The sequence below is a fragment of the Triticum urartu genome, chromosome 6A (assembly GCF_056163025.1).
Source record: "Triticum urartu cultivar PI428250 chromosome 6A, HENAU_Tu73, whole genome shotgun sequence".
Lineage (NCBI taxonomy): Eukaryota > Viridiplantae > Streptophyta > Magnoliopsida > Poales > Poaceae > Triticum > Triticum urartu.
This window is the reverse complement of record NC_141878.1, coordinates 580083349-580100294: the sequence shown is the minus strand read 5'-3', so window position 1 is coordinate 580100294 and position 16946 is coordinate 580083349. Positions and strand designations below refer to the sequence as shown.

General features: G+C 47.4%; 1 long non-coding RNA gene across 1 annotated transcript; it reads right to left on the bottom strand.

The window, feature by feature from the left end:
* Positions 1 to 3186: 3186 nt before the first annotated feature.
* Positions 3187 to 5585, bottom strand: LOC147966605 (uncharacterized). Its single transcript, XR_015607816.1, has 5 exons — positions 5135 to 5585; positions 4440 to 4613; positions 4076 to 4132; positions 3903 to 3996; positions 3187 to 3514 (listed from the first exon to the last, which is right to left on the bottom strand). It is a non-coding gene; the product is annotated as an uncharacterized LOC147966605 (long non-coding RNA).
* Between the last annotated feature and the right edge of the window lie 11361 nt (positions 5586 to 16946).

The window sequence follows — 16946 nt, the reverse complement described above, 5'->3', positions numbered from 1 at the left end:
TTGCCTCACTGAATTTGGCATCGGAGCATCTAGTTGCTCCGGTTCCCATAATTTTTCTTAAGGCACCAACTGGGCAATGGAGAGCACCGATGTCAAATGAATCAAAAGTGAATATGGCACCACTTTTGGCCTACATAGTAGAAGGCCTTATCGGCATGTAGGCTCGACTCCATCAGCGAAGGTGGAGGATAAATCGGGGAGAGTAGCCCACCGCTCGCACACCTGCCTCCCTTCCCCCACAGTCTTCCTACTTAGAGCAAGTGAGCGATCAACGCATCCAACGGCGCATGCGGCCGCTCACATAGATATAATTGAGCATGCGCTAGTTAGCATTAGGCTTGTCATAGTGGGGAGTAATTTATACTAGTGTCATGCATATGAAACTTGTCTAAGTTACTACTCCCTTCGTTTCTTTTTAGTCTGCATATAAGATTTGGTCAAAGTCAAACTTTGTAAAGTTTGACCGACTTTGTAGGAAAAAATATAAACATCTACTATACTAAAGCTATACGGTATGAAAATTAATTTCATGATGCATCTAACCATATTGATTTCATATTGTGAATCTTAATATATTTTTTTATAAACTTAGTCAAAGTTAATCATGACTTTGACCAAATTTTATATGCAAACTAAAAATAAACGGAGGGAGTACCTTCATAATGCAGAGTAACATAGCAGGAGTGTCATAGAGGACTTCATTTATTAACTTGTAGACTCATTTTGTTTTGGGAAGCGTTATGTTATAGTAACATATTATGTTACCACTTCTCGTTAACTATATGCCATATAAGCAAAAGTTTGTTGAAGTGCGCTATGTTACTAGCTACTCCCATTCTTACTAGCCTTAGGCTGGTCATAGTGGGGAGTAACTTAGACTAGTGTCATATGCATGACACTAGTCTAAGTTACTATATTCATAGTGCAAAGTAACATATTAATAGTGTCATAGATGGTTTCATTTATTAGCTCATAGACTCATTTTGCCTCGGGAAGCGCTATGTTACAGCAACATATTATGTTATCACAAACACCTTTTTTCGCATTAAATACTTGCCACATAAGCAAAATTGTCTTGGGATGTGTTAAGTTACTACTTAAGTTACCCCACTATGACTAGCCTTATAAAGTTGTAGAAACAAAATTAGATGGACCCTACTTGTCGGCCGGGTAAAGACTAGATCGGATCATCACCCGCGTCAGTTGTGGGATGGCGTGCGACAACCGCTCGATCTCCACATGTCGTTTGCAATATTGAGGTCTTTAGCACGAGCTTTCTTGCGCATCCGTCTAATTGCTATGTGCCAAAAATATTGTTCGCGTGGGCGCAACTCTTTTCATGATCCAGCTTGTTGAGCTCTGGCCTTATCAACACGAGCCTTGTTGAGCTCCCGTCGAATTGTGACGTGCCATTGCAACATGTTGGTCATATAGGTTTGCAACAAGGCTCATGTTGCAAAGTGCTTAGTCAGACTAATGGGTGTCAGTGGGTGGCCCGAGTCCCAGATAGAGAGAGATAGAGAGAGAGAGTCAAGTTTGTTGAGAGTTTCTCTTTTCAAAGCAAATTTGGTCTAGAGGGGTAAGTTTTGAGAGATAGCCTATGGGTGTTCTTTTTTTGAAGAAGAAGACAAATACGTTGTGAACCTGTCTCGGTTACCGCACATTGATACGAGGTGACTATTGGTAAACCAAAAAAATGTGACGAGGTGTACATCTTCACCGCGGTAGCAGTTTTTTTTAAACATCAGTATAGACACAAGCGCTCATATACACGCACATACACTCACCCCTATAAACGCACACATGCACACCCTACCCCTATGAGCATCTCTGAAAGACTGAGCCGGTATATTATCTTAAGATTTATGAAGTCACCGTAGGCGTCTCGTCGTCGATGGGAACATCTCCTCCTACTGAATGCGCATCGCCGGAAATCCTAAAATAAATCCAGAAATAAATGCGAGCATCAGAATTTGAACACTGGTGGGCTGTGGATACCACAGTCCTTCTACTGGTTCACGCTCCGGTGGCGGTTGGATCGTTTGATCGATCGTGGATAACTAGTTGCAACGGACACGTGGTCGTGTCAATGTATTCTGTCTTTTTTTTTTGCGGGTGTAATGTATTTTGTCTCTAGCACACCAAAGAAAAAAAACTACTTTTTTTTAAGTTAAGAAAAAAAAAACTACTACTACGTACCTAGGTCCCAGTCCTAGAGTCCATCGACGAGTTGGTGTAGTTAGATACTACGTTGTCGGCACGGGCACTTAAGTTCGACTCGGAGGGTCCATCGACGCAGATAATGTATAGATAAACGTTTGCCACCGGCGGACAGGTCGAAGATTCAGCCGGCCGAGCGCGCGTCGTTCGATCTATCATTGATGGAAGCACCTCGATCAGCCACGTATCGTACATATGAGATAAAAACGTGTGGCTGTTGGGGGCCTGGGCACCGCACACGACCCGCAACTTCTCTTCGTTATTCCTTCAACACTCATCTTCTGTACCTATGCAGCCGCGTCTTCCTGTCCATCCACCTGCAGCTAGTGAACGCGCTCGCCGTCAGCTGGATGCACCTCGTTTGAATCCCTTGTGGATCACCGGCCGCCCGCAGCCATGGGCGCGTTCGTTTCCTTCTCCGCCGGCAGCTGGTTGCACGCCCTCTCCATGGCCACAACAGCCAAGGGCCCAAGGTCCGTTCTCCCGATGGCCAAGCTGCAATCGGCGACGGCGACGGCGTATTTGTTCTGAAACCAAGGGGTTTGCTGGAACCAGGTTCTTATTTTGCTGGATTCACCCATCTGTTTTGCTACAACCCTCTTTCATTTTTGCTACCATCCCCATTCGATTTTGTTGAGCATCTCCGTTTTTGCTGGAACCAGTGCCCCAATTAGTTGGAACCAGCTCCTGGATGTGCTACAAGGTCGATGCATTGCCGGAGGGCTGCATCCAACATTGTTTGACGCGGGGAGCTGCAACTGGTGACTGGGGGGAGCTGGAACCGACGACTGGGGGAGCTGCAAGAGGGGGGTGCCTGTTTTTCTTTATGATGCGTCTTTTTTTGCTGATTTTTTATTATTTGCCGAAAAAGGCTTTCGCCCCACTTTATATATAAAGCAAAGATCCACAGTGCCTGGTACAACCTCATTCACTCACCACAAACACACACACACACACACGCACACACACACACAAGGCAGGATACATAGGCGTTGAGCGCAGCAACACACACCCTAGCACTACAAGAGCCGCCGGGGGCATCATCCGAAGAAGTGAAGCCGCATATGACGAACCGTGGGCCCCAAGGCGGTGCCTTCAGGAAGGATACGACACCGGAACGTCGCCACCACCCGATCCGAGGATCAGAGTTTTCCCTGGAGCAACACGATGGGCAATGGTAGCCATGGCATCATATATAAATTCTAGTCCATGCATTATAATGCTCACTTAGCTTCATGGGCATCATGGATGTCAACTTCGATAGTTCACATATAGCATCTGTAGTATAAATGAACTGCATGAAGTGAGTTTACATAACAAGTCAATCCTGATGTAGTTTGTAGACCACGGAAACTAAACAAAAGCACTTGAAGCAACTTTGTCAATGTGGATACAACCTATAGATAATTTTTCTGGAACTCTAAGGTTGCAACTATAAAGAACAAAAATATTTGCAAGGGCTTAAAATGACCAGTGGATCGCACAAGTACCATTTGGCAACTAATTGTGACGGGCAACAACTGTATTGAGCCTAAGAAATGTTCGAGTTATAAACTACCATGAATCATTTACCCAATCAATTTCCCATCGGGATATCTGGAGACAACTTTGTCCTCAATACTTATTTGCTAATAATGGGAGAAGTGCAGAGAAGCAATTGCAAAAGAACAACTCGCAATCACCTTGGCATGAATAAAATTCTCTTTGGCAGAGAAAGGATCCGAGTGTTTAGGATTGCTGGTGGTGAAGTATTGTGCTGCTTGTGATCCATTAGTACTACAAGACAACAAAGTAGCAAGTTCATTTCTGAAAGCACTAAAAAAAGACTGAAGTTTTGTAAAGAAATTCATATTACCTTGTATTATCAACAGAAGGGCCATTGTTTGATGAAGGTAATGTTTCTTCCTAAACTCTGTTCACAAACACAACTTGCTAATTATGTAATCAAATTTGACTGCAAAATTTGCATGGAAAATAGGCAGAGTGCAGACACTTGTAAAAGTATAGGTGGCAATGTACACAGTTACACACACATATATAGGTACATCCAAATAGAAACAATTACTTGTATCAACTTCAAAGAATGGAAGTGTCCTAAAGTTGAATCTCAGCGAGTCTCCTTAAAAAGATGATGCATGCAAGCCACTACATCAATGACTTAAATAACAGTGCATGCTATTTTCTGCCAAGCAGATGGCCATGGGGATGGGGGTGCTTACCCAAGCTAGGAGCCATGGAAGCTTCAAATAGCTGTAGGTAGCACAATTTAGATAGCTAGTTGCGACCGATGGATGAACTATGTAACTGTTGTACATGGTCGTTCTGGAGACCAGGGCGCATGAGAACCTTGGAACTGTCATGTAGCTGCATATCCGTTACTTGATGGCCAACCCCTGGGTTCAGGAAATTTCAGAATTAGAGGCTACAACTTGCACAACTGAAACTGAAACACTTTGCTAAACACCGGTCGACACTGTTGTGTGTCATACACCGTTAGGTTGCATATGCTAAAGTGCAAACTCGATGGAGGGAGAGGAAGGTGGTGTTACGATATCCTAAGTATCCCTATTTTGTTTGCCCACATCCCGCGACCAGACAAGTTTAGTACATGAATAATCCTCATATTCTACTTCTCAAGACGGGCACATATATATTCAGGCATTATACAACAGGCAAAGAGGTAATGCAATCATTTTATTCCTACTCCTGAACCCATGAACCAAACAGAACAAGAAAACAAGAACGACAACTTCCTTCAGATTCCTACTAGAACTTGCTCAATAAATACCACTAGTAATTAATCATCAGACACCAATCAAATCCTTGACGTTCTCGTTAAGTATATTCTTATTTTTTTACTCCATAGCCATCTGCTTGGCATAAAATCTTATCAAACTGGATTGGGGGTGCTTACCCAAGCTAGGAGCCATGGAGGTGGAGGTTATTGGCCCAGCACCGCACCGGAGCAGACGACGGCGAGCTCGACCATGTGCGGGCCATGGTGATCGTCCTCGTCCATGGAGGAGGGTGGCTGTTGCACCGAATTGAAGAAATAAGTGAGGGGGCGGGGAGAGAAGGAAGAAGGTGAGAGGAGAGGGCATGAGTCGAGGGAAGAGGAGAGCTCACCGCGCCGGAGTTGGAGGCAGCCGAAACCCTAATCGCCGGGAGGGGTCACGCGCGAGCGCTTGCGGCCGCGAGGAGCGGATCTGGCCGGAGGGAAGGAAGCACCGTAGCGAGGAGAGCTCGTGGGTGGGCTGCGCTCCGGCGAGGGCCGCCGAAAGTAGCCGGAATCGTCCGACGTTGGTGGCGGCGGCAAGGTTTGTGGGAGACAAAGAGGCTGTTCGCTTCTTTTTTTGAGCGGTGGCAAAGGCTATTCTCTGGGCGTTGTCTACAGAGGAGGTGGCCTGGGCTTAGTTATAGCCCAATGTAGTGACCCGTGCTACCACTACATTGCTAGTGCTAGCGTGGCCTAGCAAACCCACGCTGCTAATATATCTTGACCTGGGGATCCGGTGTGGCACACTTACCAGTAGCGCATCTGAGCAAAACCAACGCTGCTGCTAAGTTATACTAGTAGCGCGTTTTGTACCAAGCGCTACTGGTACTTACCAGTAGCGTGGGGGCCTAAATAGGCGCTATTGGTAAAGTTCTACGTATAAGCATTTTCCTAGTAGTGAGCCAGTGGTAGGCCACAATTTTTCCCGCCACTGGTCAGTAAATTTTAGTGGTGGACTAGTTTTTCTACCCGCCACTGCTAGCTGACTTAAATACTAGTGGTGGGATCGAGATTATGCCCACTGATGACCCACACGTATAGGGGATCTATCGTAGTCCTTTCGATAAGTAAGAGTGTCGAACCCAACGAGGAGCGGAAGGAAATGGTAAGCGGTTTTCAGCAAGGTATTCTCTGCAAGTACTGAAATAAGTGGTAACGGATAGTTTTGTGATAAGATAAATTGTAACGAGCAACAAGTAACAAAGTAAATAAAGTGCAGCAAGGTGGCCCAATCCTTTTTGTAGCAAAGGACAAGCCGAAACAAACTCTTATAATAGGAAAAGCGCTCCCGAGGACACATGGGAATATCGTCAAGCTAGTTTTCATCACGTTCATATGATTCGCGTTCGATACTTTGATAATTTGATATGTGGGTGGACCGGTGCTTGGGTGCTGTTCTTACTTGAACAAGCATCACACTTATGATTAACCTCTATTGCAAGCATCCGCAACTACAACAAAAGTATTAAGGTAAACCTAACCATAGCATGAAACATATGGATTCAAATCAGCCCCTTACGAAGCAACACATAAACTAGGGTTTAAGCTTCTGTCACTCTAGCAACCCATCATCTACTTATTACTTCCCAATGCCTTCCTCTAGGCCCAAATAATGGTGAAGTGTTATGTAGTCGACGTTCACATAACACCACTAGAGGCTAGACAACATACATCTTATCAAAATATCAAACGAATACCAAATTCACATGACTACTAATAGCAAGACTTCTCCCTTGTCGTCAGGAACAAACGTAATTACTCACAAAGCATATTCATGTTCATAATCAGAGGGGTAATAATATGCATATAGGATCTGAACATATGATCTTCCACCAAATAAACCAACTAGCATCAACTACAAGGAGTAATCAACACTACTAGCAACCTACTAGCACCAATCCCGGACTTTGAGACAAGAATTTGATACAAGAGATGAACTAGGGTTTGGAGATGAGATGGTGCTGGTGAAGATGTTGATGGAGATTGCCCTCTCCCGATGAGAGGAGCGTTGGTGATGACGATGGTGATGATTTCCTCCTCCCGGAGGGAAGTATCCCCGGCAGAACAGCTCTGCCGGAGCTCTAGATTGGTTCCGCCTCGTGGCGGCGGACTCTCGTCCCGAAAAGTTCCTTCTGATTTTTTCTCATCGAAAGACTTCATATAGGAGAAGATGGACGTCGGAGAGCCACCAGGGGGCCCACGAGGTAGGGGGGCGCGCCCTAGGAGGGGGGCGCGCCCCCCATCCTCGTGAGCAGGGTGTGGGCCCCCTGGCCTTCATCTTTGGCGAGGATTTTTCTTTATTTATTTTAAGATGTTTCGTGGAGTTTCAGGACTTTTGGAGTTGCGCGGAATAGGTCTCTAATATTTGCTCCTTTTCCAGCCCAGAATTCCAGCTGCCGGCATTCTCCCTCTTCATGTAAACCTTGTAAAATAAGAGAGAATAGCCATTAGTATTGTGACATAAAGTGAAATAACAGCCCATAATGCAATAAATATCGATATAAAAGCATGATGCAAAATGGACGTATCAACTCCCCCAAGCTTAGACCTCGCTTGTCCTCAAGCAAAAAGCCGATAACAATAAATATGTCCTCATGTTTAGAGGTAGAGGCGGTGATAAAAATAAAATATGAACATGAAGGCATCATGATTGTTCTCATAACAGCAACATATATAGATTTTGTCATATGATTACTTATGTTCAAGTGATGATCTATTCACAATGCAAGAGTATAAATCATAAACCTTATTGGGCTCCGACAAACTATAATCTCAGTCATTGAAGCAATTGTATCATAACATCGGAAAGAGTCTATGTCAGAGCTAAAAAGTAAGTCCACATACTCAACTATCATTTAGTCCTTCATAATTGCTAACACTCACGCAATACTTGTGGTTATGAAGTTTTAATCGGACACAGAGAAAGATAGGGGCTTATAGTTTTGCCCCACAACCTTTTACCTCAAGGGTAATGTTAACAATATTGGTTCATGCTCCCCTACATCCAATTAGATATATATATATATATATCATGTTGTTTCCAACATGCTGAGCTTGCCAAAGGATAAAATGAAAAAGGAAAATGTGAAGATCACCATGACTCTTGCATAAGGTATAAGATAATAATAAAAGATAGGCTCTTCGCAGAGGGAAGCAGAGGTTGTCATGCGCTTTTATAGTTGGATGCACAAAATCTTAATGCGAAAGGACGTCACTTTATATTGCCCCTTGTGATATGAACCTTTATTATGCAGTCTGTCGCTTTTATTACTTCCACATCACAAGATCGTATAAAGCTTATTTCTCCCACACCAATCAATCATACATATTTAGAGCAATTTTTATTGCTTTGCACCGATGACAACTTACTTGAAGGATCTTACTCAATCCATAGGTAGATATGGTGGACTCTCATGGCAAAACTGATTTAAGGGTATTTGGAAGCACAAGTAGTATTTCTACTTGGTGCTGAGAATTTGGCTAGCATGAGGGGGAAAGGCAAGCTCAACAAGTTAGAGGATCCATGACAACATACTTTATCTCAGATATAAGAAAGACATAACTCATTACGTTGTCTTCCTTGTCCAACATCAACCCTTTAGCATGTCATATTTTAATGAGTGCTCCCAATCATAAAAGATGTCAATGATAATATATCTATATGTGAAAACCTCTCTTTACTTATTACTTCCTATTAATTGCAACAATGACCAAAGCTATGTCTGCCAACTCCCAACAACTTTTAATCATCATACTCTTTCTATGTGAAGTCATTACTCTCAATAAGATCAATATGAACTTTTTGTTTCTTTTTATTCTTTTTCTCTTTTCTTTTATTCACCCAAGATCATGGCAAAATAATCAAGCCCTTGACTCAACACTAATCTTTATTATATATAGCTCACAGACTCGATTACAAAGAGAGACCAAAAAGCAAAACTCAAAACTAGATCATGCCATAAACTTTATTCTACTAGATCAAGATACTACTAATAGGATCGAACTAAGAAAAATGATAAAGATAGGAGTTGTGATGGTGATACGATACCGGGGCACCTCCCCCAAGCTTGGCAGTTGCCAAGGGGAGTGCCCATACCCATGTGATTATATCTCCTTTGTCGGTGAAGAAGGTGCAGGTGTTGTAGATGATGCGGGCCTTGCGTCCATCTTCCAAGGCATAGGTTCTCCATCATAGAAGGATGATCAAGTCTCCGGGATCCTCGAATCTGCAGCCAAACTCATCCTTTTGAATCTATATTCATACTCAATGTTTTGGTTTTGCGGGTCATAGATTTGGGCTTGGAGGTGCTCGATCTTCTCATGAAGCTTGAAGATAGTCTCCCCGATGTTGTCAGCATCCAACTTGTGGTTGCTAGTGAACTCCGCGATCATCATGTGGTTAGAGTTGAGTCCACGTTCTACCATCCCTTGGCACTTGAAAACTTGTTGCTCCACTGCTTCGAGCCTCGTCTCCATGCTTCCGGTCCCCTTTGGTCCCTCTTCATCGCGGATGTGCAGCAACCCATCACGCAACTCAATGGTTTGAGGGTGTCGCAGCACATCCGCGAGGTAAGGGTTGATGACCTTCTTGAAGAACTTGTCCTTGGAGGCACTTGGGGTCGTCATGATAACCTAGATCTGTCAGAAAAACAGCTCGAAACAAGAACAGAGGAGGTTTGTGTGATACGGGAGTCAAAACCTTCGGGAGGTTATATAATGAACTTTTACTGACCAAAATACGTATCGTGTAAGAAACGGAGTCCGGAAGGCACACGAGGTGCTCACGAGGTAGGGGGGCGCGCTCAGAGGGGTAGGGCGCGCCCACCACCCTCGTGGGGCCCTCGTGTCCTTCCCGGACTGCTACTTATTTTTCTATTTTTCTAATAATTCCAAAACGGAGAAATATTGCCTTAAAAATTGTTTTGGAGTCGGTTTACTTACCGTACCACATACCTATTCCTTTTCAGAGTCTGAAACGTTCCGTAAAGTGTCCCTTATGTATTCCTCCGGGGTTACGGTTTCAATAATATTGGTTTCCACATTTATGGGATTATCTGAGATATAATGTTTGATTCTTTGACCGTTTACCACCTTTGGATTTGTGCCCTCGAAGCTGTTGATCTTTATGGCACCGGAACAATAGACCTCTTCGATAACATAGGGGCCTTCCCATTTAGAGAGAAGTTTTCCTGCAAAAAATCTTAAACGAGAGTTGTATAGCAATACATAATCACCTACATTAAACTCACACTTTTGTATCCTTTTGTCACGCCATCTTTTAACTTTTTCTTTAAACAACTTGGCATTTTCATAAGCTTGGGTTCTCCATTCATCAACTGAGCTAATATCAAATAACCTCTTCTCACCGGCAAGTTTAAAATCATAGTTGAGCTCTTTAATAGCCCAATATGCCTTATGTTCTAGTTCGAGAGGTAAGTGACATGCTTTTCCATAAACCATTTTATACGGAGACATACCCATAGGATTTTTATATGCAGTTCTATAAGCCCATAATGCATCATCAAGTTTCTTAGACCAATTCTTTCTAGACCTATTAACAGTCTTTTGCAAAATTAATTTGAGCTCTCTATTGCTCAACTCTACTTGACCACTAGACTAAGGGTGATAAGGAGATGCAATTCTATGATTAACATCATATTTAGCAAGCATTTTACGGAAAGCACCATGAATAAAGTGTGAACCATCGTCAGTCATTAAATATCTAGGGACTCCAAACCTCGGGAAAATAACTTCCTTAAGCATTTTAATAGAAGTGTTATGATCAACACTACTAGTTGGAATAGCTTCTACCCACTTAGTAACGTAGTCGACAGCAACTAAAATATGTGTGTATCCATTAGAGGCAGGAAAAGGTCCCATATAATCAAAGCCCCAAACATCAAACGGTTCAATAACAAGAGAATAATTCATAGGCATTTCTTGACGTCTACTAATATTACCAATTCTTTGACATTCATCACAAGACAAGACAAACTTACGGGCATCCTTGAAGAGAGTAGGCCAATAAAAACCAGATTGCAATACCTTATGTGCAGTTCTATCTCCAGCGTGGTGTCCTCCATAAGCCTCGGAATGACACTCGCGTAGGATCTGTTCTTGTTCATGCTCAGGTACACAACGTCTAATAACACCATCTACTCCTTTTTTATAAAGATGTGGGTCATCCCAAAAGTAATGTCTCAAGTCATAGAAAAACCTTTTCTTTTGCTGGTATGTGAAGCTAGGTGGTATAAACTTAGCAAAAATATAATTAGCATAATCAGCATACCATGGAGTACTACGAGAAGTACTTATAACATTTAATTGTTCATAAGGAAAGCTATCATTAATAGGTAGTGGGTCATCAAGAACATTCTCTAACCTAGACAAGTTGTCTGCAATGGGGTTCTCAGCTCCCTTTCTATCAACAATATGCAAAACAAATTCTTGTAGCAAGAGAGCCCATCTAATAAGTCTAGGTTTAGCATCTTTCTTTTCCATAAGGTATTTAATGGCAGCATGATCAGTGTGAATAGTTACTTTAGAATCAACAATATAAGGTCTGAACTTATCACAAGCAAATACAACTGCTAAAAGCTCTTTTTCAGTAGTAGCATAATTTCTTTGAGCATTGTCTAGAGTCTTACTAGCATAATGAATAACATTTAATTTCTTATCAACTCTTTGCCCTAGAACAGCACCTACAGCATAATCACTAGCATCACACATAATTTCAAAGGGTAAATTCCAATCAGGTGGCTGAACAACAGGTGCAGAGACTAATGCTTTCTTAAGTATTTCAAATGCTTCTACACAATCATCATCAAAGACAAATGGTATATCTTTTTGCAATAATTAGTCAGAGGCTGAGAAATTTTTGAGAAGTCCTTAATGAACCTCCTGTAAAATCCGGTGTGACCAAGGAAACTTCTTATACCTTTGATGTCCTTGGGACATGGCATCTTTTCAATAGCATAGACCTTGGCTTTATCAACTTCAATACCTCTTTCAGAAACTTTATGCCCCAAGACAATACCTTCATTAACCATAAAGTGGCACTTTTCCCAATTCAAGACAAGATTAGTTTCTTCACATCTCTGCAAAACTCGATCAAGATTGCTCAAGAAATCATCAAAAGAGGAACCATAGACGGAAAAATCGTCCATGAAAACCTCACAAATCTTTTCACAAAAGTCAGAGAATATAGTCATCATGCATCTTTGAAAGGTAGTAGGTGCATTACATAAACCAAAAGCATACGTCTATAAGCAAAAGTACCAAAAGGGCATGTAAAAGTAGTCTTTGATTGATCTCTAGCCGACACAGGTATTTGAGAGAAACCAGAATAACCATCTAGAAAGTAGTAATGTGTATGTTTGCATAATCTTTCTAGCATTTGATCAATAAAAGGTAAGGGGTAATGATCTTTCTTAGTAGCTTTATTTAATTTGCGGAAATCAATTACCATCCTATAACCTGTAATAATTCTTTGTGGAATCAATTCATCTTTATCATTAGGAACAACAGTAATACCTCCCTTCTTAGGGACACAATGCATAGGACTTATGTCGGTGTACTAGAGTAGGGGTACCCTTGTACCCCGAACTTGTGCACGGGCAGTCGCAGCGTCCCGCGGAAAGGCCTGCCAGGTCACCGCCAAGATTCCTTGTGGTCCCTCTGAAGACCATTCAGGAACAAAGTACTCAAGACAAGACCCCGGCGAGAGGAGCTTGCCGGGAAGAAGGCAAGACCCCGGCAAGAGGAGCTTGCCGGGAAGGCCATCAGAAGCGTCCCGAGACCCCGGCAAGAGGCGCTTGCCGGGAAGGCCGTCCGAGGCATTCCAAGGAACTTGCCGCGGCGCGCTACGCGCCCCGACAAGGCCCGGCGAGCGACAAGCTCCCGGAAGCGACAAGTCGACGGCCGCGGCAAGGCGCTTGCCGCGGCAAGCCCCCACTCCACGCCCGCGCTCCAGCACATCCACCCACGTGTCGCTCCGGGGCCCCTTCCGAGCGCACGTGGCAGGAGGCTGTGCAGCTAGGGGCGTGCGGTGGCACGCAGGCGCTGACAAGACAACCGTCGTGGCAAGACGGTGGCGTCCCTAGCGGTCCCTTTCGGTGCCGTCTAGGCGACACAGACGGGCATTTAATGCCCTTGTCCCCTGCCATCGGGGTTAGGTATGATAACACTGTAGCAGCTAGCTGTGCCTACTACATCACCTAGCCGTGCCTACCCACGGCACCCTTTCCATTTTTGCCCTTGGCCCCCGTTGCTCTATGTCGGTAACCCCTTGAGTATAAAAGGAGGCCCGTGTGCAACGTAGAAGGGGTCGGCCACCTCGAGAGCTCTCGCGAGGTTCAGCAATTCCACACACTCACGCTCGCCCCCGAGCTAGAAATCAATACCAATCCACAAAGCAGGAGTAGGGTTTTACGCATCCTTGCGGCCCGAACCTGGGTAAATCGCTCGCGTGCTTCGCCTCGATCTGCTCTTTGTGCAACCTCCGCCCCCCGCCGAACCAAAAGGGACCCGGTCCGCCGGTCCCATAGGTGCCCGTGGATCAGAAACCCCGGCATCTCTGGCGCGCCAGGTAGGGGGCGTCGAAGTTGTGCGAATCAGATCCGGCGTTCTTGCGGGCTAGATCTTCATCTTCTTCATCGATCTTCACCATCTTCATCAACATGCCGCCGAAGAAGAAAGTTTCGGAGGCAGCTGCCCCGTCCGCGCTGAGCCACCCACCGCCGGAGCAAACGGACGGTGGGGCAGGCGCCGGCGGAAGGGCACGCGTCGACGAGGGAACTCTTGGTGCTGCCAAGTCCCAGGGCAAGGCTGCGCTGCCCATCGGCGGCGTGGCCGGCTCCCACAACGACCGGGCGCACTCCAAGACCTCGGCGTCCGTGCATGCACCGCGCCCATCTCAGGAGGCGCGGGACCGGCAACGTCATGGTACTCACGGTACCATGCGCTCGCTGGATCAAGATCGAGCTGGTGGATCCCGGAGCGCCCAGGACCACCATGCGCGTCAACAAGCCGGCGCGAGCGAGACACGGTCGCCTAGACGGGATACTGCTCCTTCTAACGTGGTTAGGAGTCCGAGCGTATCCCGCTCCTCGCACCGTTCGCTACCGCCGCCCGCCACCGCAGCGGAAGCTCTGGCACGAGCTCAGCTGCTCCTAGACTACCCTCCAGCGGCGGACAAGATCGACGACTGGAGGGCCACTATCCAGAGTCTCATCGGCTTCGCCAACGGCGACACTCCTCGGCAGCCGAGCACGTTGCAGCCGCAGCGAGTCAGCCAGGCGCAAACCGGTGGAGACAAGACTGGTGGGGGCGCAACCACTGTGCACTCCCCACCCCGAGGGCCAAGATCGCCGACCCGCCGGATCCGCCACGACAGCGACTCCACCGCATCGTCGGATCCGCGAGCTCGTCGCGACCAACGACAAGTTCTTCAAGAACGGCAGCGGGAAGACGCTCGTACACGCATCGAGCGCCGGAGAGAAGCGTGACGTCAGTCAGACCAGCGCGCTGGGCCTTCTGTCGACATGCATGCACCAGGGGGACCAGGCGACCTGCCGTACCCGGTAGGTTGCCCTGCGTTCACTCGTGAGCTGCGGCAAGTCCAGTGGCCCAGTACGAAGAACTTCAAGCCCGACGTACCAGAGAAGTACGACGGCAAGTTGCATCCGTCGGAGTTCCTCAGCGTCTACACCATCGCGGTGCAGGCTGTTGGGGGGCGAGACGACAAGATCCTTGCCAACTACTTCCCGCTGGTACTCAAGCCCAACGTCAGGTCCTGGCTCATGCACTTGCCGGACAACTCCATATCCTCTTGGGCTGAGCTGTGCCATCAGTTTGTTGGCGCCTTCACAGGCGGCCACAAACCTCATGGCCAAGAGAGCGATCTTCATCTGCTCGTCCAGAAGGAAGGAGAGCCCCTGCGCCAGTACATCCAGAGGTTCAGCCGTGTACACCACAACATCCCAAATATCCACCCGCCGCGGTAATCAACGCGTTCCATCAGAACGTGCGTAACCGCAGGATGCGGGAGGAACTGGCGATGTGCAAGATTCGGGACATCAGCGAGCTTTATGCCCTGGCCGACAGATGTGCACGCGCTGAGGAGGGGAGGAAATTCCCCGGAGAAAGCACTGGAGCAGGAGGATCTGACAGTGAGGATGCCGCCCCGGCAAAGAGAAGCCGGCGGCGCAACAACAGGAAGAAGCAGAACAACGAGGTGCTGGTCGTTGAGCACTCCGGCAATGAAGGTGACGCCACGAAGGCTACAGTTGGTAGCTCCGGCAAGGAAGTTGCCGCGTGCACCAACTGTCAGGCTGTGGCAGTCGCCGACAAGCGGGACGGCTCCGACAAGCGATACTGTAAGATTCACCGCACCAAGGGCCATGACCTCCAGAACTGCAAGAAGGTCGAGCAGCTCGTCCAGCAACAGAGGGCTGAGTACGAGCGGCGCGACAAAGAGAGAGCCCAAGGGGGTGCCGAGAAACCTGGCCAGAAGCGCACCGGCCAGGAAGGACGCCGCGGCAAGGACAAGCAGCGGCAAGGAGACAGACCTTCCCGCGGTCGCGACAACGACGACGACGACGGCGAGGATGAAGACATGGATGACGTTGAGACCAGTGAGCAGGAGTTTCAGAAAGCCACAGAGGTCTTGTGCGTTGACGGGGGTGCTTCCCTGCATACCTCGCACCGCCAACTCAAACAGTGGGTGCGGGAAGTCAATGCAGCGGAGCCACCCATCGAATCACGCAAGCTTCTGAAGTGGTCCAGCACGCCTATCATCTTTGACATTGAGGACCACCCTGATCGCACAACCGCGGTCGGGTGTCTGCCGATGTTGGTTTCACCAACCATCCGCAACCTCAAGGTCACGAAGATGCTAGTCGACGGCGGGGCCGGCTTAAACCTGATCTCCTCCGCTGTGCTCCGAAAACTCCAGATCCCTGACGGCGAGCTCGAAGAGACCGGCACATTCCAAGGAATCAACCCGGGAAGGAGCAAGCCGAAGGGGAAGGTCACGCTGCCGGTAACATTCGGCAGCGAGTTAAACTTCAGGACTGAGAGGGTCACGTTCGACGTTGCCGATATCCCGTTGCCTTACAATGGGATAATTGGCCGTCCAGCGCTCGCCAAGTTCATGGCGGCCTCTCACTACGCGTATAACGTGCTGAAGATGCCAGGCCCGATAAGCGTCATTTCTGTCCCCGGCGACAAGAAGGACGCTCTTATCTGTGCCGACAAGATCTACCGGGAAGCAGCAGCCACGGCAGACCGCGATCCACTAACCGCTGAAGCTCCCGGGACCAAGAAGACCAAGTCCGGCAAGAGTTCTGGTGCCTACTCCGGCGAGCGCACATCTTCGGAGTGCTGCGCTGCCGTCGAGGACGCACCATCGAGCTCCACCGGCAAGAAGACCAAGTCCGGCAGGGACTCTGGTGCCCACTCCGGCAAGCGCACCTCTTCGGAGTGCTGCGCTGCCGTCGAGGACGCGCCATCGAGCTCCACCGGCAAGAAGACCAAGTCCGGCAGGGTCTCTGGTGCCCACTCCGGCAAGCGCACCTCTTCGGAGTGCTGCGCTGTCGTCGAGGACGTGCCATCGAGCTCCACCGGCAAAAAGACCGAGTCCGGCAAAAGCTCTGGTGCCCACTCTGGCAAGCGCGCCTCTTTGGAGTGCTGCGCTGCCGTCGAGGATGCACCATCGAGCTCCACCGGCGAGCACAAGAAGACGATGGCGGCTCCGCCAGAGACAAAGAAGGTGTCCGCCAAGGAGGATGGCGCTGGTGGTACCTTCACCATCAGTGCCACGCTTGACCCTAAATAGGAAAGCGCGCTCATTGCTTTCCTGCGGGCGAACGTCGACGTGTTTGCATGGCAACCGTCTGACATCCCCGGTGTTCCCAGGAAAGTGATTGAGCACCACCTTGCCGTCTGTCCT